At 38.9% G+C, this 27,143-nt stretch overlaps 1 protein-coding gene across 1 annotated transcript in view; it reads left to right on the top strand.

Moving 5' to 3' along the window:
• Positions 1-27,143, top strand: part of ZBTB20 (zinc finger and BTB domain containing 20) — a 468,334-nt gene that overhangs the window by 50,205 nt on the left and 390,986 nt on the right. Inside the window, exon 3 of the mRNA XM_030471447.1 lies at positions 14,026-14,085. The gene's annotated coding sequence lies outside the window, so the exon portion shown is untranslated. The remainder of the gene's footprint in view (positions 1-14,025; positions 14,086-27,143) is intronic.

Here is a 27,143-nt window from a genome sequence, read left to right as displayed (position 1 = left end):
AAAAAATATTCGTATTAAAGACAATCTTGTGTAACAGATTAACATAACATATCTGGAACATTACTCAGATTTTTGGGCAATGGCAGTCTGAACATGTTCCTAAGTTAAGCTTTTTTTCTCGACAGCGTCCTGCTGTTAACTCTGGACTTTGTTTAATTCGTAACTGGAAAGCGCTGCCTGTGGTATCACAGGGAGGGTTATGTCTGCATTGGAGGGGCTCTACTGAACAGAAATACCCAATGTTTTAAGGGGCTTACACAGATAAACTCGGTATCGTGAGCACTGAAATTTCACTCTCGCTTTCAGATTTGAATGGCCATGATACCTATTTGCTAGATTGTTTTAGTCACGATAGGGGATTATACAGATGGGGATGCACTGGTGGAAGTGCAAGAGGGATGTTAAAAATGAAGGATTTTTTCTCTTCAAAAAAATGATGTGATGTCTCTGGGTCAGAAACAGTAATGTAATCATCTAAGCACAAGACTGGAAGGTAGGAAGCCTTTTATTTTCTTCTGCTCTTTATCTCACCCTGACTCCTTTTTCTGATAGGTTTTCCTCACTTGTAAAGTAGGAATTGTGCCAGTGAGATTTGTGATGGGAAGTGTTTGGAGCACCAGTTGTTATTGTCTAAGTATGATACAACCTTCAATTTATTGTCCCTGTTTTTTAGGTGACCAGACCTAGAAACAAAATAACTCTCTGCTCTAAATGGGATTTAACATATGAGTCCCATTTTTTTTTGGTAACAGATTTCATCTTGTCCGTTGGTAAAATAATTGGCCTCTGTAAAGAACCAGTAAGTAAACAGCCAAGCAATTTTTGCTAGTACATATCGTAATTCCCATTTTAAAAATTACCTAATAAAGATTGCCTTTTAAATAGAGCTATTTGGGTATATCAGGGGCATGTTGTACTAAACAAAAAGAGGGGGAAAAAAAATCTCTCTGTCGTCTGAAAGAGACCATTTAGCCTCTGAACATATTTGCTCCACACTAAATAATAGATGTAATTCTCGGATAAATGGAACATGGTCTATATCCTTCTATTGGAAAGTGTTTTGTTCAGTCTGAATACTTCACCCACTCCATCCACCTGCCCCAAAACAATAAACAAATTTGGCTAGTATGTGTTGTAAGTAAATTTCAGGAGTGTCATATAAATTGTTAATTTAATAAAGTTAATATTTAAATAACTTTTTAATCATTAACAAAAGTGGAAAGTTCAGAGTTAAGATATTCTTCTTCCTCCCTATAAAAATAAACATTAACAAATCAGTCTAATTCCTATGCAGAATGTTAGTTACTCTGGTTTGGAAAGTTAACGGTAGTAGAGGGATATGAAGATATTAATCTTGGCAAAGTATTCAGATTACTTTCATGCCCTTGCAAGCATTGGCCAAAAGTGTTATTGGCAGGTTAGTATCTGCAGTAGGAATTATTAGCGTTATCGTTATTAGCATATAGATATACTCATCACTGACTTAACTGAGGGCTTTTCTCTGTGTTTTCTCATCCTGTTACCTGGAGAAAGAGTCAAGGCCACTGTGGTTTTTTGACAGGTCTTGTTGAGCTTAGTTCTTTTTGGAACAAACAGGTCCAATAAATAGTGCATGTATGGAAGTAGGTGGTGAGATTTGTGATGCAAATCTATTCCTAGGAGAGGCCATTCCGCTACTAGTGCCCTGGAAGATCCATCTGCTCTTTGATAAATCTGCTGGTCAGCTGCTCTCTGCTGCTGAGCTTCCTGGTGGCATCATCTGTGGTTGGAGTACTGCACCTTAGCATCCCGCTCCCTTCTCTTCCCTCTGTCCTGAAACAGTGAGAGCTGGGTTTGAGCTACTGCATCAAGTATCAGTTCTTCTCTGCTGGTAACAGATAAAACCAGCTATAATAGTGATACACATACTGGTTGGGGAACTGTTAGCACGTTACTTTTGTTTTAAACAGAGCGGCTTGCTGAAAGTGGGAAGCATGAGCCTGGTAGCAGTGTTTCTAGCTGTTGGCTCAGTGTTAACTGCTGGGCTTGTGATAAGCATGTGTGATTCAGGCTAGTTCGCTACACGGTAGTGCTTTGTTTTAAGGCAAGACTCTTTTACACGTACCTAATGGGTGATTTTTGCCAGTAACTGGAGAAAGAGTAGAAGCTTAAAATTGCAAAATCTGATTCTTGAGGTGCTGCAGCTTCCTCCTTCCCTTGGACTTGGAAGGTGATTGAGTGGAAGTGCTGGTATTCTTTCATGTCACTCCACTGGTATCCTGTGATTTCTTTGGAGAACTCCTTCCCAGGTTTTATTTGGCAAAGACACTGAAATACATTACTTAACTTTCTATGCATAGAATGGAAGGTGTTAGTCTAAGCTATTCTTTTGTGGGAGAGACAAGCCAATGTATCTTTCATTCCCGTTGTCTGTTTTAATGTTGCAAGAAGCATCACTTTAATTTTGTGTTAACCAGTTTTCATTTTGGAAGAGCTATTTGAAATACCACTTCACAGCTACTTCAGCGCTTCAAGATCCTATCATGTAGTACAGTGCCAGATTTGTCTGATATGTGCAAATCTGCGTAGAAAAGTCAAGCATTTTTGGATCCCCAAATCTGATCTCTGGGTTGAGAGAGAAAATGATACAAGCTTTCCTGGTTTTTAAAAGGTATTTCAGCCACAGTCAGATTCATTTTCACTGGGATTCAGAGGTATCTCCTTTTCTGAATAGTAGGAGTTGTGATCAGAGTCTGATAGCAGACTTCTATCACCTTACTTGGAAAAAATCTCATTGTGATTTTTAGTTTTATTTATAAATAAAAAAGTTTTATTTATAACAATTAAAAATAGTTTTATTTATAACTATTATTTATATTCTGGCAACACCTTCGTTACCTCTGCTGGGCTTCCAGTCTGGGCTAAATGCAGCACAAATCTCAGCTAGACCTAGCAACTTATGGCCATTTGCTTGGCCCACTAGTAGCTCAGGAAATGGTAGTCAACTGTTAGACTACCTGGATACTTGCAGTATAGCTCCCAACATGGTTTCAATCCAAATACTATATATGGATGTATCTCAACTAAGAAGAAGCAGTGACTTCTGTTTGCCTCATTTATCAGTACACTAATAGATCTAGCAGTGTGCACCTGCCTTTCCTGACACGTGTGCTGGCTACTCAGCACATAGAGACCTTGGCCAGTCACTGTTTTGCCTGTTAGAATAGATAGCAAGGGAATCTATCTACTTTGTGAGATGATAGGGTTGTATAGCTCACTAATCTATACATGAGGCATGTAGTCTAGGTATCCAGGCTAGATGGAAGGAATAGGCAGAAGAAAGGGTGAGCCTTTTCTGGTGATTGACTTAGCCACGTATCTGAGAAGGAATCACCCTCTCAAGGTGCTCGCTTTGTTCTAGTGCTAAAAGGAGCAGTCTAGGCAACGGTGATCTTCTAGATGGCCAAAGTTAGGTGAGGTGCCTTCACCCTTAATGCCTCTATGTTTTTATTTTACTGCTTGCAGAGTGTGGGTGATCTAGTTCTATTTGGTTTTGCATTAAAGTCCTTTGAGATTCTTGATGCTAGAGTTATGCAAATACAAAGTAGCATGATTGGAATTGTGAAGTTGACGGGGCAGATGTGATACTGGGATTTTTAGAGCAGGCTTTAAATTAATTAAGAAAGAGGAAGGAAGGCTTTGTTGTTAAAGCAGTGGAGTGTAATCCCAGATAAAAGTTCAGTACTCAATAGCAGATTTACTGAGCAACCCCAATCCGTGTGTCCCAACTCATCCGAAAAAGTAGCTCCTGCTCTTTCACTCTTTGGCTGGCTTGTCTGAAAAGTTCCTTATAGTGATGACTGTCTCCCAGTCTGTGTCACCGCAGTGCCCAGTACACCGATCTCACTGTGATCTCTAAACCCTACTGCAATATCATTTATTACTTAAACTTTGTTTAGCCTCATTTAACGCAGGAGGGCAAAACCCTGGATAATCCCTTGATGTGTGTTAAGTTGAAGAAAAGTGGAGGTAATTTTGTGCAGGTTTGAGGAAAATCTAGATAAAAGTTATACATAGGGCGTATTAAAAGTATATCAAGTGAATCACATGTTTTGAGGGGTATCACCTCAAGAGACAGATTTTACTACGTAAAGTGCTTGTCCTAAAGCATTCTTATTGTAAAGACTCTACTGTGTAATAAGCAACGAGTTAAATTCATTCTTGAACCTCATTGATTGCAGCAAAGGTTAGTTGGATCCACAACTATCCCTTCAGTTTTGCTGGTTAATTTTCAGCTAAAAACGTAGAGTCCCTTTTGGATTGTTTCTTTCAGATCTTAATCTGTACAAAGTTTATAGTTTTTCTATAAAATATGAGGTATTCTTGCAATGGGGAGATCTGCTAGCTTGTAATGTAACTCCTGACATGGTTTTAATCCAAATACTATATATTAATGTATCTCAACAAAGGTTTTTACTAAATCAACTGTCCTCATGACCTTAAAGCAGGATGAATGTTAGAACTAAAAATGTGCTACCGATCTGAGGATATCAGTCTTCTTGATTAATATAATAGTTATTTTTGTAATAATCTTAATTTTTAATTAGACCCATTCTTGTTATTTGCTTTCTATGTACTGTATTTCACATATTAATCATTACAGAAAATAAATACTGTATCCATAATGAATGATAGAAATGATAGGATAAAATAAGGGGAAAAAGTGATGTGAGGATTGGAGATGTATTTTGGGTGTCATATTTAGTACTGTTTCAAATGTATACTTTTCTTCTAGTTCCCCTTATGTTTAGACTAGAGGTACCTATTGCAGCATGAAGAAACTGTTTTGTGTCCAGAAGTCATTGCACAGTGGCAAATATTGAATATTTAATGTTCCCCACTGAACGTAACTGGGGAAAGATACATTTTCTAAGATATTTTGTTGATTGTTTTGTTTGGTGGGTTTTTCCTAGAGGAAATGTGAACTGCATTTCTCTATTGTGAGGCAGTTTAGGGTATGCCATGTAAGTGTTGTACATGTATCAGAATAATTTGGAAAAACTAGTGAAGTACAAGAAGAAAAAGAATGTGAAATAGGCTCAATTTTGTTTTGTTTTTGTTCACAATAAAAATGTTACCTGACAAATAGCAACTGAAGATACTGAGAAAAGCGTTGGAACTGATATTTTGTCAGGGATTGTGATAAACAGTAAGGGTCCTTTGTAATAATACTGAAAATACTTCACCAGCAGAAAAAAAATGCTTTTGCTGTGATCATATATTATTGCAGGAAAGAAGTTTGGTATTTACTACAGTCTTAGCATCTGTCTACACTACCTCATTATTAACGGATTTATAGATATATTGACAAATTATTCAGCAGAAGAAATATCTATATATGTATAAAAGAAAACATATTGTTGACAAACAAGATTTCTTGCCTTTTGATGGACTTTTCCTTCTTAACTGGGGCATCATGAGCTTCAGAGGCAAATGGAAGCAACTTGTCGTGGGAGGCCATCATCCTTCCTTCACGCCGATATATTCACGTGACAGATGATCTCAGAAAAACATATCTCTGTTAAATGTGACTGTTTCACTTGATCAAGAGCTAGAATGAGGGTTAAGGTATAAACCTGTCTTTGCCCCCCAGGAAAAGTTACTGTACCTGCTTGTTAAAAGGGTATGTGGTAAAAAGAGCCACCTGTATCTAAAGTGGCTGAAATAATTTGGAAGTTAAGAAGGATCTGGCGGACGCAAATAGGCAAAATCCCTTCCTTTGCTCCTTCCAAAGTAGTAAGAATTACACCAGGACTACTTACAGGTCATTTCATATAGGCTTTATTCAGGCAAGGCTAAAGGATTTCCCCTTATCTGGCCCTTACAAATGGCTGCTGGTGTAGCTTTGGTTCACTTTGTAAATAGGAGGAGGATGAAAAATAGTATACTTTTCCTCATAACTAACGGCTAAAGTCAAAAATCTCCTTTCTAGTGGGAATTTCTGAACATCAGTGCACCAAAATGGCTATAGCTATAGCTAGGTGAGCGGGATCCCTGCTCGGAGCTGCTTTCCAGCTCTTCCAGGAAGACTGGGATCTGATTTGACTGAGCAATTCTCCTTTGGTACCACCTGCTACACATATGCACTGGGCATCCTTCCCTGGGGCCTCCAGCTAGCATTGTGTATGTACATGCTGGAAAGGCTGCATAATGCATGCCTCATGAAAAGTGTCCTGAAAATACTCCTAAACTCAGAGAAACATCCTACTTTGTCTTTTGGGTCTGGTAAAATACAAAAGGTTTGAGGAAGATTGGCTGTGTGTTTTGTTGCAGTTATGTCCACTGTGAGAATTCAGCAGTTAATAAAGCCACCTTTTCCTTCAGCTGGATGTGTGCTGAGGCTTCCAGAGGAAGACGTGAAATCAAAATTGAAAAGAGGGATGGGCATTATCCCTAATTCTGCATCTTTGCTTTACCAGTGTGTTTGTAAGCTAGCCTTTAACTCCATCATCAGACACATTTTAGAGTTTTCTCTACATGTCTTCAATTCTTCCTTATTTTCTGTAGCATTAGGTATACTTAGAAATACATCTATTACTTATACGCTGTTCTCTTGTGTGTCAAACAGAGTTTGTAAGTCATTTATGTGAACAGTACACAGTAAACCATTTTCACAGTGTACTAAATATTAAATATACAGCATAACGTGCTAATAAAATGTTGCTAATGTAAGTAGGCCACCTAAATTAGAGGCTAAGCCAGCTCTATGATTAACTGTCTCATTTCTTTCATTGCAACTTTGGAAGGCTTTGGTAGGCAAAAAAAAAGTATAGTACATAAATATTGACAAAATTGCTAAGATCTAAATCCAAGAAAAACCCCCAAATTATGTTGAATCATTATAGCATTTAAGAGAAGATTAATAAATGTATTATCGGATGCCACATTTGTATGCCTTTATAGCAATGATGAGGGAATAGTAGTACATGAACACCTTGTTAAATATTACCATAACACTCTTGTGAAGACTTCTGTTTGCATGCGGAACTTCAGAATGGATTTTTAGTGGCATACCTCATATATACAACTTCAGCATATATGCATATGTCTTTATTAATCCAAGGCTTCAAAAGCAATGCTATAGAATCATTTCCAAAGAAAAGCTAGTTAAGAAAAATTGTCTGAGATTCATAGTGACATTTCTTCTGTGATGATGATGATGTAACTTCTTCCTGGATGGTAATGACTGTATGATGGCCTGAGGTTACTGAGGAGGAGATGGCATTGTTTTACACTACTGAATGCTGGATACTTGTGTTAAAAGGTTATGTGCTTTTATGTTAAAAAGGTGTTGTGCTAACTTCAGCACTATAAAAATGTCACTGTTTTTTATCCAGCAAGGACCTTCCCTCGGTTTCAGCATATCACTGGGGAAGGCTGCGTCACATCAGCACTGGGTTAGGCAGAACGATGTGTCAGAAGGAGGGAGAACATAAAGATGAACTCAGCTGGAGGTCAGGCCTAGAAGAGCGTCTTGTTGGGTCATCAGGGACCGGTGACATTGTTTTATTTGCAGCACAGGCAAGGTTTACTTCAGCAGGGTAGCTTTATTCAATAAAGAACATGGGATTGTACCTGGGACTGTTTTATCCTTCACTGTAGGATTTCTGTCTGGAGCCTTCCCCAGGTTCTCCCTCTGCATCTAGCATCTTCCTAGCAAATGTGCAGAAACAGGAGAAGGTGCCTATGCCTCACAGGAATCTCAGTTTTGCTCAGTTGCAAGTCAGAAACAGCCGGCTCATTCACTAGTGAATATGTGAATACAGGATCTTTATACTAACCCTTTTATTTCTGTATTTAAAATTCTACCAGGGCTCAGGGAGAGGAAGGTATTTTGGGGTTAATAAGAAATGTATATTCTTCAAAACAACCCCATCTCCAAAAAACCAAAAAAAGTCCACAGCCTTATAAAATATCTGGTTTGTGTCCTAAAATAAAGCATGTATTTCATGCTCTAAAAGTCTGAGGTTTGTAGCTGAAAATGATTAAGTAAATAATTCAGAATTTGTTGTGTTTACTTGTTAATAATTAAGCAGGTTAGTCTGTGTGTTTTTTATAGACATTGAGCTTTACTTATTTATTTTTATTTACTTGGCTCATGTTCTGATTTTTAAATTTGGAGAAGTTTCTGCCAAGGAAAAGATCATGAGAGAAAAGGCATCGAGGAGTTAAGTGTTGTACAGGAAGCAAAATCTGTAGGGACATACAGTCTCTGGAGAGAATGGAGCATTGTCAACTCTCACTTGCCTTCTGCATTCCCCCAGACGAGTCTCTAGTGCTTTGAGGGAATTAAATCTTAAAGGTGATAATGATTTTTTGGACAAAAGCAGCACCTTTGATTCCTACTTTGTGATGCCACTGAGCAGGGATAGAGGAGTCTGTCTTTGTTCCGAGGTGACATTTGGTTCATCTCAGTCAAAGGGAAGTTTCAGCCTTGTTCTGTTTCAGAAATAGAACAGCAATTTGAAAGAAAAAGAACTCAGGTAACAGAGACACCGTGTATCTGTTTTCTTGTTGTGTGAATTACAGTCTGGCAAAAGGTTGTATGCTCATGGCTGTAAAGTCTGAAATCTTTTTTGTCATTTGAGGAGGTACAGGGAGGCCAACCGCAGTGTGAGCTGCTCTCCTAGGCACATTTAGATCCATCCATTGTGAGATTGCATTCTGCGCCTGGTGATAGTTTACTCCAAGTAGATCAGCCAGGGCATCTTTGCTTTCAGTGGTAATGAACAGGCCAATAGTTTCCCAGGTTCCCCTTGAATCTTAGTAGCTGTCACTTGAGAAAAGAACATGATGAGCAGCAAAATAATTCTGTGTTTTCTATCCAGTAATTTTCAGTTGCTGTTTACGTAGTCTAGACCTGAAACAGAGAAGGGATTTGGGTTTGGTTTTGGGTTTTTTCCCTCCCCTGGCAGGCAATGATCCACACCACTGCTAATCACATTCACTCCCTGCCTTACACAAAGTCATTGCCTAATTTTTTTGAGTATTTGAACTGCTCCTTTGGTCTTGGCAGAGTAAGATATCATTTGATATTTTCACTCACCTTTTCCAAAGGGGAATGAAAGCACAGTGTAGTGCGAAAAGTCAGTTGAAATGATTGGCGTTAAAAGACAAAAGCTGCTGAAATGTGAGAGTGATCTTTGGACTGTATATTAAAAATTAAAGATTTAAAAAGACTGTTTATGTGAGAATTAATAGCCTGATTTTGTTGACAGTTGAAGTCTTCATCTGTTACCATGGCATGTTTTAATTCACTGTCTGCATTGGTATTTCCTTCTGAAGAAATACTCAGGCTAGTTGCTGCTACTTTTAATGTTAAAAATGCCATTTGCTTAGAATCCCAGACTGGTTTGGGTTGGAAGAGACCTTAAAGCTCATCCAGCTCCAACCTCTGCCATGGGCAGGGACACCTTCCACTAGAGCAAGTTGCTCCAAGCCCCTGTGTCCAACCTGGCCTTGAACACTGCCAGGGATGGGGCAGCCACAGCTTCTCTGGGCATCCTGTGCCAGTGCCTCAGCACCCTCACAGGGAAGAACTTCTGCCCAAGAGCTCATCTCAGTCTCCCCTCTGGCAGGTTAAAGCCATTTCCCTTGTCCTGTCCCTACAGGCCCATTGTCCAAAGCCCCTCTCCAGGTTTCTTGTAGCCCCTTTAGGCACTGGAGCTGCTCTAAGGTCTTCCCTTCAGGAGCCTTCTCTTCTCCAGGCTGAGCCAGCCCAGCTCTCTAAGCCTGGCTCCAGAGCAGAGCTGCTCCAGCCCCCTGATCATCTTTGTGGCCCCTTCTGGGCTTGCTCCAACACGTCTATGTCCTTCTTATGTTAGGGCCCCAGAATTGAACTCCTCCTGGTGCGGTCTCACGAGAGCACAGTAGAGGGGGAGAAGCTTCTTATGTTCCAGGTGATGATTTCTGTTTAAGTGAAGTTACAATATGTAAAGTTAAAAGGAGGTTAACCTGGTCGATAGTGTGACAGATGTTCCCCTTTCTCCATCATGTGAGTGTTGCCTGCAAAGCTAATTTTTGCCTGGGCCTGGACAGTTAATCCAAGTCTTCCATGGTGATAAATACGGGCAGGTAGTACTTTTCAAGTAGGATTTAGAAGTGCACATGTACAAAGGTTCCTTTTCTGCAAAAGAGCCAGTTTGTATCCAGTTCATTATTTTATACTTGCAGGCCAGGTCTGTGGTCTGCTCTAGGCAGTTGCCTTCAGAAATTCTCCAGAATCTGCCTTTATCATGGAGTATAATGCTACTCATTTGATTTATTCCCTTTTTTCCACCAGACAAAGTTTGACCCTTGAAACAAGAAACTCTAGTTCTTAGTGGACCAAGATCCATATCACAGAAAAATTGCTACAGTCAGTAGGAATTGATCTGTAGTTGTAAGCCCAAGGAAGGAGGTTGAACCAGCCACAAAGCCTGACAACTCAACGTGGTCCCTCTGTTCAAGGCAGAGGGGTATGTGATGAGCCTGTGTTCTGATGCTACAAGTACTGTCCTGGAGAGGATTTTGGGCTCTAAACCTGCCAGATTAGACTTCTCCGTAAGCATTAAATTCACACACAAGTTTGGTTGGCTTTTCTTCACAAAGAGTGTTGCTGTGATGCATTGTCCATTTTGCTAAGGCCGTACTTTACCCAATGTTTGTGCCAGGTTGACTGAATCTCAAAAGAGACCAAGAGATTTATGGTAGTCTCACAGTGAATCATTGTCTGAAATCCTTTTGGCTCCTATAGTCTTAGTAATAATCAACAGTGATTCCTTTCATCCACTTGCTACCAGAGTTTAGTTTGTGTGTATAATGGCTGTGTTTGGAAGGAACTGAACCGGAGCGATGCTGATAGGATTTATCTTACTCTTTGAATTTTGTTCTTTAAATATAGAGTCTTAAAAAGAGAAGATCCTCACAGTTACCATCCTATAATATTTTTTCCGCTCACCATGAAAGCTCAATAACCCTGAGAAAAAACGTAAATAAAATTTACATGTTCTTTACATATTCTTGAAGGGAATGTATTTTTCTCGGTTTCACTTAATCTGATGATAGTTCGCTGAATAGCATTTTTTTCATTAGTAGCAAATGTCAAAAGGCCATGCAGCTTATAAGGCATTAACATAAGGAAATGAACAAGTATGTATAGTTCTTTCTTGTTTGCATTTGAACGGCAGTACAGTATGCTGTTGTTACTGTATAAGCAATTGGCATAGCAGAAGAGGCATCTTTGATTTAGGACTGTTTAAGCTATCCATTTCTATTTTTGTGGTAGATCTCATTCTGCTTAGATATTTAAAAAAAAGCAGAATTAATAAGTGTACCTAATTTACTTCGTCCTTAAAAGCACATTTTCCTAGGAAATTTCCATGATATACCTCAAGCCTCTCTGAGGATTGTGATGTATTTGTGACTGAGGTCAGAACGCCTTTTGTGAGCCTATGCAGTATTCACCTTTGCTTAGTACATGAGGGTTTACTTTCAGGTGGATCAAAAGTGGTTTCCTGAGTTGTGTGCCTAGTTTTTCACTTCATTGGTGTCATATGGATGCATACAACAGAGTGTAATACTTGATAGGATATTATTTGAATCATCAAGAAACTGTTGATCCAGGTGAAATCTTTAAATATAAACATGAGAGTTGGAATTGAAAACAAAATGAATGGCCTGTAATTTTGGATATAGTATACTCCAGTAGCTGCCTTGGTCCAACAAATGACCATCTGAAGTGTAAGGCTTGATTAGTTTAAATCTGATATAAAACCAGTTCGAAAAACTATGTGGCAGAAATGTTGCCACTAATTAAACTCAGGCATTCAAATGTTTAGAAAGGATCAAGTAATGATTGTTCAAATAAAGAACAGTAACAGTTATACAGACTCTTGTACTTTTTGGCAAGAATCACAACTGGAAGGGATAGCTGTGTACGAAGTTTCAAATGCCAGTAGGCCACAGAATTGAAACTTTGAGACGTTTGACTTGGATTTAATCCTTTACAGAGCTTGAGGATGTAATGTCTATGCACTGCCATGGGTCTGACTGATCAGTGGGTTTAAAATAGGAAATACTCTCTTTCACCTTATGATCAGTTTTCCCCATGCTTTTTCCCCACCTTTCGTCTCTTCCAGGTTCCACAGTGCCACTCGGTCTTGGTGGGCTCGCTTAGCAGAGCCATCTCTCACTGCAGCACGTAGTGTACCAGCAAGTACAGAGTGGTTCAGTTGTTAGATGAGTTAGACGTTAGGCAAACAGCACAGTTTCATACCTAACAGTATCACTTAAATCAAACATATCCTTGTGCAGTACATCTAACAGCATTTAAAGGTCAAAAACCTATCCTCATTACTCAATATTTTAGGTCTTCTGTTTTGCTTTTATTCATTGTCTGCACAGAACTGACAGACTATTCCAGACCATGGTTGTATAACGTTGGAAAGTGCTAACAGTTGCTGTCCAGCCTGTCTATTCAGGCAACTGCAGACCTTATGAAAGCTGAAGCTACACAGTCTTAGTTCAAACAAAACAAAACATCCCTGAGAACAGTGGAGGCCACCATCAAACAGAGTGTGCTGCATGGGCTCAGGACTGACCCACATAGGCTGGGGGATTGCCATAGGGAAATTTCTGCAAATGCTGAAGCTGGAGCATCCTTTAATTGTGATCATCAGAGGTTAAAAGCACCCAGAAAACAAGAGGAAGGCTGCAGATCTGAAAAGAAATTGCAAGCATGTCTCTGAGAAAGCAAGAGAAGCATCACTGTAGTAGCCAGGAACGGGTGGGAAGTCAGGCTTGGAAACACCGAGCCTGAAAGCCTGCTGGTGTTACATCTTCTTTATCTGAGAAGGCAGCACTTTGTGTCCTTTCTTTCTGAATAAGTAAAGGTGCTCCAAAGATCAGTTCCTTTCTGTTACGTGCGCTGTTCTTACCTGTAACTTCAGTGATTAAAATGTCCTTGTGTTTGCCTTTGGAAACCCCTCACCAGTGAAGGATTAAAGACTACCGGTAGGCTTAGTTAACCTAGTCCTGCCATACTTGAACTGGTATTACCTTTGGACACAGGTTCTACCTAGAAAGTCAGCACTTGAGAGGGATGAAGGGATCTCGCTGCTCCTGTAAAGAAGCACGAAGTCTGGACTGGGTGTGGACACTGTAATCGAAATTAACCTCTTGTAACAGGAATTGGAAATGATGCCAATCAGGTCCCTAAAGCATATTCTGAATTGGTGGAAGGAGAGCGCCCAGATTTTACTTTCAGACTTCAAAATACTCTTTCATCAGCTGTTTGGCAGCCAGTTTTGAACATTTTGGTAGTGAGAGGTATATGGTACTAAGTCCACTTTTACTTTTTCTTTCAAAATGCAGCCTATAGAGAGGTTTTCTGAACATTTTAGTCATTAAAGCCATTTAGAGTTGAAAGATGTGAAGACTTTATACACAGTTTTTCATTAAAGCCATTTTGAGTTGAAAGATGTGAAGACTTTATACACAGTTTTTCATTAAAAAAAGAAAATGAAAGAAGCTCTTCAAACTTTTGACTGTTACAGTACTTTACCTGGAACTTTTTCCACAAATGCATTTGAATGGCAAATGTAACTTGCCAGATTTTGGTTGTGACACACATTTGTTTTTAATTTCGAACAGGAATGAAACTACATTTCCTGGAAAAACTAAGTTTGGGGTTGGTTTTTTTTAAGCATGGAGTCTTAGAAATTGCCCCCTATTAATTCGATGCTCAGCTGTGTAACTCTTCTCTCTGAAGGATGCATATAACATGACATTTCAGATACTAGTACATTTAGCTTATTTGTTTGTCACTTGTGTACTAAATGTGAATGTGTAGGACTTTGTTTTGCCTTCCTTCAGATAGCTATATATTTATATATATACAGCATTCCACCCACTTCCCCCACTGAACGTCTAGCTATTTGACTGTTATGAAAACTCACGGTGCTGTGTGTGCAAATCCCTAAACATAAGCATTTCTTTTCTTTACAGCAGCATAAGAAAGAAGTGTTGAGAGCTGCTCTTAACCCTTTTGGAGTCCGAAGTCAAAAGGTAAAACCAAATGCCACTTTTTGGGTTTCTGAAGGTGTTGATATTGTAAGCGTTTGGAAATGCTATTTCCTTATCACATTTGAACTGAGATTTCCCACAGGAGAAAAACAGGGGTATGGTAAGATGACTCAAAACATTATTAGACCTCTTTAAGAGCACCAGCATATCTGGGCATAAATTATCCAGGTAAGTTACAACTGGCAAACTGCAATTATCTATTTTACTTAATATGAAAACATTGGCATTAAGAGTCAGTGGGACTTTCACTGGAGTTTAATATTGCTAAGGATTTAATGATTTTTGTCTCACTATAACTTGACAGTTTTTATGATATATAAAGTTTTTTCAAATTACAGTAAAACAAATCCTGTAGCTCTTTTCTCAGGCAAGAGTCCCTCAATGGGAGTTTTGCCTGAGTGAGAACTGAATGAGGTCTAAATAATTAGCAATTAAAATATTCCGTTATTGTGCTACTGTATATAACAAAGCACTGGAGGTATTAAAAATTGCTAATCTCTTCCTTATTAAAATGATAACTGCTAAACATAATACAGTTTTGCATTTTCTATCATTCATTTTTGCAGTTCATTAGTAGAGGTGAAATGTTTATGACAAATAGTCATTTGAACTTTTAAGGGATTGACTTTGTTTTCCTGACATTTTAGTTAATGTTTCTGACTGTGTTGATTTACAAGCAGAAGTGTTGGTGGAAACTATGGATTTTAGTCAGACACTAGATAATGTACAGAGAGTGACTTCTGATAAACCATTTGTAAGTATTTGCAGAAAGAACCAGATGGTAAGCTACTCGCCAGGAGACAGAGCTAGGCAATTTAGGTATCCAGTTTGTATATGTTTTGATAAGCAGCTTCTTGTCACCAGCTCCAGTAATAGGTTAAGGATTGTCCATGGAGTTCACTGGGCAGATAGTTTTCAGTGAGACACTAGCATTCGAACACTTCAGCAACGGGTTAAGAAGCAAAGTTGGTGAAATCGTTTAGTTGTGCGCCCAGCTCTGTTAAGTAGCACACGAGCTGTTTACTACTATGCTATTTAATATAGGGTCCAAAATGTGCTCTCATCCTGTTTCACTCCACAAAAGAATAAGAAGGAATGAGTCTCCTGCTTCCTTCGTCACATAGCAGCAGCAGGGTGTGTGGAGAGGGAGAATGGTATTTCATGAGTGGGAAAGGAGTGGTAAGTGAAGGTGGTAACTGGTAGAGGAAGAAGGTGAATTACTGAAAGGATCTGGTGACAGGTGAATTTCCCAAGGGAAGGCAACTCCCTCAGTTCTGTTTCTCCCATAGCCACTCCCTGGAATAGATTTTGTTACTGATTATGCCTAAAGGTTTTGTTTCTGATCTTTCTGCAGAGCCATTCTAGGCCTAGGCATTTAATTGTGCCATATAACGTTGTTGGCAATTCAGGCTATGATTCTTCAAGGATTTACACATATATTTCACTTACAGCATTATGAGTAATCCCGCTGAAGTAGATGAGATTAATTGCAGGACATAAAGTTAAGCATGTATATTAGTCTTTGTAGTAGAAGAGGTGTAGTCTCATTTCTTTCTTTATTTTCAGTGTGGGCAATTCTTTTTAAAAATACATAAACACATGGATTTTCCACCAATTTTATGGCAATTAAAGAGGAGGTAGATGGTAACAAAAGAAGCTTTTCTGCTTGTTACCAAAATCCACAGTTTTGTCAGGTTCTCAGCTGTAAAGTGTGAGAAAGAATAGGCTGCCATCGTTTTCCTTTTTACATGCATAGTTAAACCTCCAGCCAGAATGAGATGATCGTATAATTTATTATAGAGGAGTGAACAGGACAGAAATCAAACAGGAAGGCATGTGTGCCTGTGTGGACTCTTGTTTATAATTTCATCAGATTGGTGCACACCTCAGACATTTAGTGATAAGATATGCAAATTGTTCTGGAGCCAGCAGCAGTACTTCCACCTGAATGTCAAAACTGACAGAGATTTTTAAATCAAATCTCAACAACAACTTGTATTTTAAAGCAACTATTCCTGAGATACAACCACCAACTACAGACAAATAAGCACAGAATTGTTTTCCTACTTTCCTTCATGCAGTCTTCCCTCCTTTATTGTTTACCTCCATGGAGAAACAGGGTTGCAAGCTTAGGTGTAAATTCTGGGTGTAACTATGGGTTACAGTGCAGAGGAGCACTGTGCACAAAGCACAGAAATTCACATTGAAGGTGAGGAGACTTACAAAATGAGATTTACCAGAGAAGGTATCTTCAGGTTTTCCAGATGACTACATCGTACCTTCCATATCTGTAAAGGAATGAGTAGTGCAAACTCTTCTTTTCAACTGTTTTCTCAACCTTTGTTTTTAGTTTTATTGCATTTGTGTCCTTGGATCAGAATGGGGTAGTAGAAGCTGTGGATACGTGGAAAGTTTGGATGATAGCTTTTTCTTGAGATTGAGAACCAAAATTCCTCAAAGCTGTGGTTGTTTAGCTGCTGGGGTTTTGGTTTTGAGTGTACATACAGTCATGGGAGAAAGGGTGTCACTGAAAACATAGCTTGGGACTTAAATATAAAATGTGTTTATTTTTTGGATCCTTGTTCAGTGCCCATTACCTATAAAGTGATAATCCTGTGTATTTTCTCCAGATTTGGTTCTTCCTTCTCTTTCTATGAATGTGTGCAAATAACTATGTCCCAACTCTTCATCTGAAGTTTTCCTAGGGCTTTTTTGTTTTCTTCTTCTTGTTTTTAGTGTGTATACTTATTAACCAGAAAGATATCTAGGCTGAAAACATTTAACAAAGCCTAATGATTTAAGTATTCCTGTATCTGTGCATGTGTCTGTGTGTATGAGAGAGAGCTGTGATTAGAGATTATGAAAGATTGTTACTTGGTTTTGGTTACATGCCTAGTTGTGTAAGTTGTCTGGCTCTCTGCATTTCCTTATATCACTTGGTCATTGTGTTCTAATAAATCCTCCTGTGTGACAGATTACGATTTCTAGTCGGTTGCTTCAGTTGGTACCAGCCTCTTCCAGGTGGGGTTTTTCTTTCTGCATTTAAATAAGAGCAATATTTTTGTTTTCCTACAAAATGAGAAAATGGATTTGTATGTGTTCGTTATTAGAGAGTTATCACCTGTCCATACAGTGTAGTAAGTCTCATAATACATGCTCATGGACTTGGTTCCCATAGCTTTCAGGGTCCCCAGAAGTACCCTTTGTGGAAAAAGACTTCCAAAATACTCAAGGCTTACTACTTGTGCGGATTTAGGCCACTGCAGAACATTTTGTTTACAACGACTAATTCTAGGGCTTATTTTGGTGTTGTGGATACTTAACTCCTACCCACTCAAACAGAAGCACTTCAAAATAATTAAAGTAAATGAATAATCCACACACAGAGCAAAGCCTTTCAGAAGGAAAGTGAGTTTATTGATAGAAAGAATTTGCCTTTTTTTTTGACTAAATAGTTCCTTTCAAGGTCTTCTTCAATAAGCAGCAAATGCTTTTGTTGGAAAATGAAAAACTGAATCTCTGAATGTCATTTCTGCCATGGCTGATGAAGTTTAATCATTGACAGCTAGAAAAAATCAGATAGAATTTGTTTTTCTCAAGCTGATGTCCAGGCAGTAATGTATTGCCTCTCTGCAAAATGCTGACTGATGTAGCACTGAGAGAAATACAGTGGGTGTTGTAGTATGTTCACCTTTAATGTCCTGCATTAAAAGAATTTGAAAGAATTATGGGAGGATTTCTGGAGCTTTTTGTAAAGCTTTCTGGAGCTTTACTGCAGGGTAAAAGCACCAGTGGAGGGGGAACAGCCATGATGACTTTGATTTTTCCCTGATTGGCCATAGGGATGGTCGTGGTTTGGTCTTTCACCTATGCACTTTAACCATCTGCTCCAGTACGAACTCCATGGCTGTAGCTATCAACATTGACACTTGCCAGTTGGCATCAGAATTGTTTGATTGCTGGTGCGTGGGGAATAATTGCCTATAGGTGATACCAATAACCAATTAATCTTGCCAAAACCTACATGTATACATATATATAGTTGATAAATGGTGATATTTGAATCTGTCGTATTCTTTCAACATTAAGCTTAACAGAAAATCTCTCCTTCTGCACAAGTCTTGCTTACATGCAAACTCCAAGAGAGGAAATTCAGCTTCTTTCTTACGTTGACATTACACTGGGTGGTTTTTCTGTGCTGAGTTTGATTCCAGGCATGCAGCAGCATACCAGAGGGAGAGGCAACCAGCATCGCAGCTTGCACTGCTACTGCTCTACTTGTTATGAATAATAGCCCACTGGGCTAGTTAATCATTACACTAACTTTTCCCTGTTCCTTTGTAGCTGATTGTTGCCCAGGGGACATGGGTTTCGGCAGTCTGGCTGCCAACACAAAGTTCAGTATTGTGCTAAGTGTGTATTTAGTTTACCTGCATACATATGCATTGTGTTGTTCAGGAGATATTCTAGTAAAACTAACCATGCAAAGCCAGTGTGCCTATTTCTCTGCATAAAAGTGGGAGAGGTAAGGTGTTACCCTCCCTCCTTTGCCAGTTTTGAAAATGAATGTGGAAGTATTGGTCTCCAGTCAGGACACTGGCGCAACAGGTTTCCTCTTTCAGGACTTGAAGAATGGAGTTTCAGGATGCTAAAAATCTGTTTTCTTAGAGCACATGTCTGAATCATGTGGCCAGTGATTCATGTTAATTTGCCAGGGGCCATGATACGACACCTCTTCTATGAAAAAGACAATGTTCCTGTCCATTGGGAGTTAAAAAATACTGGCAAGGAATAGATGTCAGTGAAGTCTTTTGAGATTCAGAAGGTAGGTATTTAACCACCACGGTTTTTGCTCATATGTATGTAGCTATATTGATTGTCAGGGTGGAAGCAAAGAAGAAACTTGCCTTTCAGTCGTTCTGAAATTCTTCTTCATCTTAAGTGCAGAACATCTGGTAACATCTGGAGAATGTGATGCAAAGGACACTTGGCATTTTTGCCACATGGGACAAAATCTGGTATTAAATTCTTTCCTCTCTGCCAGCCAGTCGCTTTACCTTCGTTTGAAAGAATAAATAGCAATTTTGCTATCCAGATGTCAATATTCAGGTGGCCAGACTGATTAAAGTACTGATCTTTAATATCTCTGGTATTTGTTTTGGGAAAGTTAATTTTCTTCAATGGATAGCTTGGGACAGTGACATTTTTTGCTCCTTCTCCTGGTCAAATTTCTATTTTGTTGTCTTTTTTAAACCCAGTAGGCACTTGGCTTCTATGTTTTCCCATATAAGTAGAACTTGGGTTGACAAGAGAATAACCATAAAAAAGAGGATTAAAACCTGGTGGTACAACATTTTAACCTGGTGGTACAACATTTTAACTCCAAAATGTCATTGTTTCCTGGATAGTTCAATAGATGTCATTCACTGAGTAGTACTTCCCCCTTCTCTCCATCACTCTCTCTCTTCCTCTTTTCCTCCCTTTATTTCTCTCCTTTTATTCCTTTCTCTCTTTCTTTGTCCCTCTCTATATCAGTATCTCCCTCGCTCTTTCCTTGTCCCCTCTTTCTATAGGTGGATGTCTATTTTCCTGTTAGAGCTGAATCAGACATTGGTATGGTGAGATTGTGGTGATGCTGCTGAGCACCTTCCATGTGCCTTGTTCATTTTGTAAACCATCCAGTCAAAACCAACCTTAAGTTATGCAATAGTATGATTATCGGAATAGCCTTACTGCATAACTCAGTGTTGCCAGCAATGCAGGTCATTAAAAGACCAAACCCTTCTTCCTCCAGTACCAGCAAATGAAATGGACAATAAAATGAGGGACAGCAAGAAGTCAGCAGCAGTGTGAGCTGGACCATTTACATGGCAGCAGCACATTTTAGTGCCAAGTAGATGAGGTAGACCATTCTGATTGCGAAAAACAGCTCTAGGGCCATATTAGCTATTCCCTTTGCTTGTTTTGAATCAAACTTGTATCATTTTTACTTATATTAATAGGACTTCGGGGATTATACAAGTCTCTGCCTTCAGAAGGCGTATCTTAAGAATGGCAGAGAGAATTTGCGAAAGTAGGCAGAGGCTCTTCTGAGAGACAGGCGGCTGAAAACTTGTATTTTTCCTGGCAAGAAATCAATATTGAAGAAAACAATAAAGAAGCAAAAACGTTACTACTCAGTCACTCATGGAGCATTTTAATTTCCTAAGGAATTTTCCTTTAATTTTGTAATAATCTGAATTACGGTCATTTGCAGAACTTTGATCGGAAACGTCTTCCTTCCTCTGAATTATAGTATCTTTACAATAATGTTTATAGGCACATTTAAATGTTCTTTATGAGATGGGATTGCCCCAAGATCTCACTATCCATGTCTAAGAGTTCTCTTGTAAGTTATGTTAAAACAATTTGATTGGTATGTGGCTAAAACACAATGTTCCAGTCCCACCTGCTTGGCTGGGCTATAAACATGAAATGAGACAGTTCAATATAAGCTTTAAGCCTCCTTGAGATTCTGGAGGCCACCAGACTGTATGTCTCTTCAGGTAATCTCCTCCACCAAGACTGGAGATTTTCATCATTACTTCAGAGGTCATCAAGGGAGATCACCTTTCTCTTTGCTGGGATGTTAGGCTGCAGCAGAGATTCAGTTCATTTAGGGGTGACTGAACCTCCCTAGATCTTGGGAAAAAACTGAATTTTACTGGAGCAAATTCTAGGCTTTTTAGAAATAGCTTTTCTTTGGTTGTTTTGCAATTTTAAAAGTGTTTATCTTCCCAAGGTTCTTTGTTATAATTGGTGAATCTGAGCAGTGATTTACGTGGAGGCAACACTGTAATGGGAAAAACGTAGTTATTATCCAGACTGATCCAAGTAAGAAAGCCCATTTTCTTCCCAGTCTCTTCAGAAAATGTGTATGTGTGTGGGTTGTTTCCAACCAGTTGTCTGGAGTGGGGGGGAACTGCACAGATTTTCACAGTCATGCCCACATCCATCTTTCAGGGAGATCTACTTCCTATAGTTTGGAGATCTGCCTGTGGATTTTTGAGCAGAGAGTTACACGTGTATGTACATTGAACTTCAGTGGCCTGCAGGTAATCCCATTGTCTCTAACTGTAGCACTGTGCTTTAGTAAAATAGGCTAATGTTCAGTTATCTAAGCTTTATGGCACTAACTCAAAGGCAGCAGGAGGTGAGAAATAACTTGAATATGCCCTCTCCTGGTGGTGGCCAGTTGTATTAAGTGCTGTTTTCATTCTTCAGTTAGATTTTTCAGAAAGTGTCCTTGAAATCATGAGTTGTTTAAATTATCCAGCTCCTCAGAGTCATTCTGTAGTATTTTAAGTCATTAAATTAAGCTCGCTGCTGGATTTTGTATTCAAGAAGTGACACCACCACCACCGCACACCCTCCCTCCCCCCCCCCCCCCCTTAATTCTGCTCCCTTCTTGAATGCAAAACCTTGCCAATTTTCTGAGGAATATATGTGCATGTAAATAATTTTCATCCCATAATGGACTCCATGTTTATCTGAATATTGATGAAAATGGCAAAAGGAAGACTATACTGCCACTCTGAAAGCAGGTATCTGTTCTTGCTTGTTACATAGCTATAAGAAGTTTTACATAGTGGTTAAGCTTGTATTTACATGTTTAGATCACCTTTTTGAGAGGGGAAGACATCAGTTAAAAATCTCACTTCTCTTTTAGAAGCCTTTCCCCTAACATCCAGTAATATGGGTGTTAGGGTTAGTTTGGTGTGTTGTAGGAATAATACATAGAAGCCTTAAGAAAGAGACTTGAACTTAGATTTTGAAATGTGTATCGTCAGAACACATTGCTCTGGATATAGCTTCCAGAATTACAGAGTTTTATCTTTAAATAAAATCTTACTTTAGTAACTGCTACTTTGACAATCAAATAATTGGATGGTTTTTAAAAACAAAAAGCATGATTTAGCAGCAGGTTTTCCCCCTTTTTTGAACAATTTTCTAACCAGAATTTCTTTTCCTGAAGTCTTGCCAATGGCAGAAATAAGGAGGGGACATGTGGACTCATACAGAGTGTTCACTACAGCAAAAAAGAAACTGAAAATAATAAAAGCCCTAAGCTGTGTCTGAGCAAACCTCATGATATGTATGAAATGCAGAACTCACTGCTTTGGAAAAAAACAAATGAACTAAGCTCTCCATCTATAGAGCAGTTTCTGTATGTGTTGCACTTCCATTTCTTATTGGAAATCGAACAGCTTTGTTTTTCAGCACTTCTCCCTCCTGCACATTTAGTCTCTCATGCACACCCCTCTCCCATCCCCAAATCCGTGCATCCTAGGGAGTCAAAGATTTAGGAAGGTACATTTTTCATAGGTAGTTGTAAATAGGTATAAAAAATTTCCCATTGCATGAATTTCCTACAGGGATAGTACATGAAATCACAAAGGAAAATGTCATGGCAAAAAAGTAACGAAGTAAACTCAAATCTGGGTTTTCCTTTTAGGAGGATGCAGCCTGAAGTAACAGCATTAACAGAGGCTAAAACCAGAGCAGCTGGAATAGATCTGGTTTTGGATCTGAGGTTTTGCTTTTGACTTTGTCTTCAGTTTCCTCTAAAATCTTTCTAGTTGTGGAAGATACCTACTTGTGAAATAGGAGTAAGACAAGAAGCCTTCCTTCTTTTGTTTAACTTCAGGGTATTAATTGTTAATGCAGCTTTCAATGAACTTAAAGAACATCGTAACTTTCACAGGAAACATTCTTGGGGGTGATCGCTGCGAACAGGGAACAAATGCTTTATTTCATTGAAATCATTTCTGTAAGAGGAGGGGCTTGGGAAGTGTCTGCGTGGTGGGGTTTTTTGGTTTTCCTGTTTTCTCTAATGCATTGCATACCCTGAAATAACCAGGCATTAAAACTTTCTGCTTACGCAAAGCTGTCATTGTTGTCAGGCCATTCTGCTCCCTTTGATCCTGTGTTGAAACAGGTGCCTCAGTTGCTTGGCTCTCCTGGAGCAGTTTTACGGATTAAAGCATCACACGTACCTTGCATAGTGGCACTTTTAACAGTGCAGAATGAGGCTGGGAGAAAAACTCATATAGGAGCTACGCACCTAAGTGCAGTTAGTAGACAGTTACCCTCATTAAGCATAATTAAACCTAATATTGACTGTAAACTGTTAGTTACCTTAAACTTCTCTGCAGACATTGTGGGAAAGGGATAAACTTTGCAGACAGGTACACTAATTATCACCTTCTTTGCATGAAAGTTACCATCAGGAAGGCCTATATTCATAAATAAAACATAGTAGGGGATGGAAGACTGAGAAATATGTAAATTCATTTGCAGAAGAAAAGACCAAATTAAAAAAAGAAAGTTGAGTGATGCTACTGGAAGCAAAATGGCACTCTAGCTAATTACCATGAAAAGTATGATAAATCATGGTCGTGTATCCTTGACTTCTGACTGATAGAGCCTGCAGAGCGCAATCTCTCATGTGTAGCTGCCTCTGACTGATTTAAACCCATACCACTGTCGGGTTTGATGGGAAAGCACAAAAGTGTGTTATTTTATTTCCTTGGGTATTGTTGCTACCTCTTTCTCCCAGAAATGACTTGCAATTATTGTAAAAATACAGTCTGATTTCTTGTCTGCAGAAGAATTGTTGTTTGATGCAATTGACAAACAAAGGCTCCAAAGCTGGTCTAGTTATGGTTTAATAGCTGCATTTTCAAATGCAATTGATCTGGTATATTGAGACAATTGTAGAAATACAATAAAATGTCAAGGGAGGGGTTGCTTTTGCTTTGGTATATTTATTCTCATGGGAGAGATTCTGTGTCCCACAGACAAGATCAAAAGTCAGAAATGGCTTTATTTATGAAGTTCTGTTTGTTTTCTGGAGAATTTTAAGTGAGTCACATCGCTCCTGTGTGCTTCAGCTTTTGGATGTGTTTCCGCTCAAATGTCATAGTTTTCTGCACTTTACAATTCCTTCAAGGGGCTGCACACACAGTTAGTTCGGATTATTCAGATGAGAGAGTCTTGCAGGATGACGCCTTACTAGGTGTTATCGTGTTGGTGCTGTTAGTGCTTAATCCTGTAAACACTTTACGTTTGAATACATAATAATGATATGATTGCTGTTTGTAGGGTACTTTCTGTTTTCCTTGTATATCTGTCCAGAGTACTTTTTGGTTGAGTCATATCAGCATAAGTGTCTCTTCTGCTGAGCTAGCTCATGCCAGGATAATGGGAGGACAGAGTTATCCTGAGCTTCCTGAGCGGAGCATTGCCTAAGCTGCAGGAACAGGAGAAGTACACTGGTATGTAACACCCAAGGTGGAAACTTCCCATCACAGAGGTATTCTTATTATGTCAATATTTTAACAAAAAATTATTACTGGCTTCTACTGAGTATTACCCTTTAACTTTTTATGAACTTCCATCACTGGGCACACTGGAGAAGAAATCTAATATTTGTAATGCTCATAGTACAGCATTTTGCTGAAAGAAGGAATGGGAAAAGTGAAGTTCCTCATTGAACATATGCAGATACTACCTAGTGAGTACCTTTTTGTTTGTTTCTTTTTGATTTCTCTTTTCTTCTAGATTTACACCTGTAATACTGCTGTGATATAGAGGTGGGAATGTAGTGTCCAGGTATAGGTATTATGCTTCAAGAAACAATGCTAAGTAATTAACAGTATTTTCCTGCTCTGGTAGCCCCTATTCTTTGGAGCTTTTTGTGTACCCAGCTGCAGTATTTATTGATGTTATCCTCATATCCTTTTCGGAGTTTCACTGAGTTTTGACAGCATAGGATTTGAAGAAATATATCAGGATTGTTTCCGAGCTGCAAATTACTTTCAAGATTTGCATGGCCAAATTCTGCAGTGACATACACATTGTAACAGTATGTTAGCAAAACAAAGAGATGTCCAAAATTATTACTAGCTAGCAAAATCACACGTTAAAGGAAGAACAATTTAGTGGAGTAAATACAAATTTAGGGGCTCGATTGTTCCAGCATAAAGAATATCTGCATCCCTTCTCTTGTTTAAGACTACAGAGCTGCAGCAAGAAGCTTTCACCTGGAGTTCACTTTTGAGGAGGCATTTCTTCTGCTCCTTCAGGGAGATTTAGAACAATCCTGTTATGGGCTTGTTGCTTTTTTCCTGGTTCCCTTCTACATCTTTTCAAAGTGAGGAGAGAAGGTTCAGTGGAGAGGAAATGGATAAACAGACTTGAGACATGGAAGTTCTGAGGCAGCATAGCGTCTGTATTGCTGCTTATTATAGAGGTGCTTGGCCAGATTTCCCCAGACCTATCTGCTAGATGTCATGGGGAGTTATAGTCACATTGCATCTGTACCCGTGGACAATCTAAATCCCGACTGTCCACTGTCGGGATTTGGCCTGTTTGTAGCAGCTGCATGCTTTTTTCTGATTAGAAATTGAAATTGGGTATATCAGCTTCCTAGGGAAACATTGAAAACAAGTATTTTTGATAAATAATAAATATTAGGAAAGCTGCATTACATAAGAAACGGGAATATAAATGCCAACTGTGTTTCTGGGGAGGAAAGAAATTGTATGTTAGCAACCTAAAACTAAACTGGATGAATTCTCATCTTCTGCCCATCCAGCCGGTGTCCACTGGACGCTTTATGTCCACAATAATAATTGATCTGTTTTATCTCTTGTCAAACTCATTCCCTCCAGTTCCTCTAAGATTGCACTTGAGATTCTAGCAAAACAATTATCTAAGTAATAATATACTTGAATCCCAGTTATCTCTGCAAAGCATAGGCCAAATCCTGTGAATCCACACTGGGGCAGAATTTCCACTGAAGTCAAAATTAGCGGCTTTGTCACTTGCAGGATTTCTGTCAGGCAGAAACTCCCTACTTACTTTCTTCCCCTGTGGTAAGGATGAATAAACACATTTGTGGATTGGTATGGAATTTGGACACAGAAAAAACTTCTCTTTTTTTTTTTTTTTGCTACAAAAAAGTAAGGCAGATATTTTTATTTTGATGAGCATTTTTTGGTGGAGGGAGTATCTCATTTAAGCAGTAATATTTCTTAAATAATAGTTAAATGAAGTATTTGAAGATTAAAATTCTCATTTTCATCAATATCAGAACAGCTGGATCCTAAGACTGACTTAAGACAAAATGAATGAATGTGGACATATTTCTGCCAAGTTTAATGCATAAAAATGGGAAGCCAGGCTTTTAAAGATGGATGATACTCTTCGTGTGAATTTAAGACATATTCTTAATCAACTGGCTTAATTTTGAGTTAGGCAGAATGTGTCTGCTTAAAACTCTCTTACATTTTCTACTGGGTGTGTAATAGGTTTCAAAGCTTTTTGCAGTGTGGAGCTTATCTGCCACATTGAGACACACTCAGCTGTCCATGATTTCTTGTCTTCATCCAGAGTTGTTCCTAGTGGAACACTCTCCAGAATGACAGTAGTAGAGCTTCCATCCTTTCCCTCCGTTTGTAGCATCAGAACCTAATAGCAAATGTGTGAGGCTGTGAAGACATTTCATCACAGCAGGAGTGTTTCAGAAAGAATGTGAGGACACTTCAGCAGCATCCTGGCATCTTCCTGGTATGTAAACAGACAGTGTCAAGGAAATTTGGTTCTAACGTGACTCCTTATGTCTTGGTTGCAAGTTTTGCTCATCGGTGGGTCAGTTCAGCAGTCTTCTGTTATAAATTCTTGCTGAGCTGGGGCTTGAGAGAGAGAGAATCTGTTTCTGCTTTTTCCATTAGGGAAAAAAGTGGTTCCTTCTCACCAGCAAACTGTTTTGATGAGAGCTAGAGGGGGAATTGAGCTATGAATTCAGCTGAAGGAAGAGTGGGGGAGAAAGTTGGAGACTGCCATTTTGGTAGATGAAGAGAAGCACTTACAGAAACTCGACCCAAAAAAGGACAGCTTTTCCTGCTTAAGTAGGTTTGGTTACTCGTCTTTTGGCATATAAATACTACAATATATTGAGCAGAGGAACATGCAGTCTATCCTATAAAAGCTTTAAC

Source organism: Strigops habroptila, chromosome 2 (assembly GCF_004027225.2).
Source record: "Strigops habroptila isolate Jane chromosome 2, bStrHab1.2.pri, whole genome shotgun sequence".
Lineage (NCBI taxonomy): Eukaryota > Metazoa > Chordata > Aves > Psittaciformes > Psittacidae > Strigops > Strigops habroptila.
This window is presented reverse-complemented; position numbering and strand designations above follow the sequence as displayed.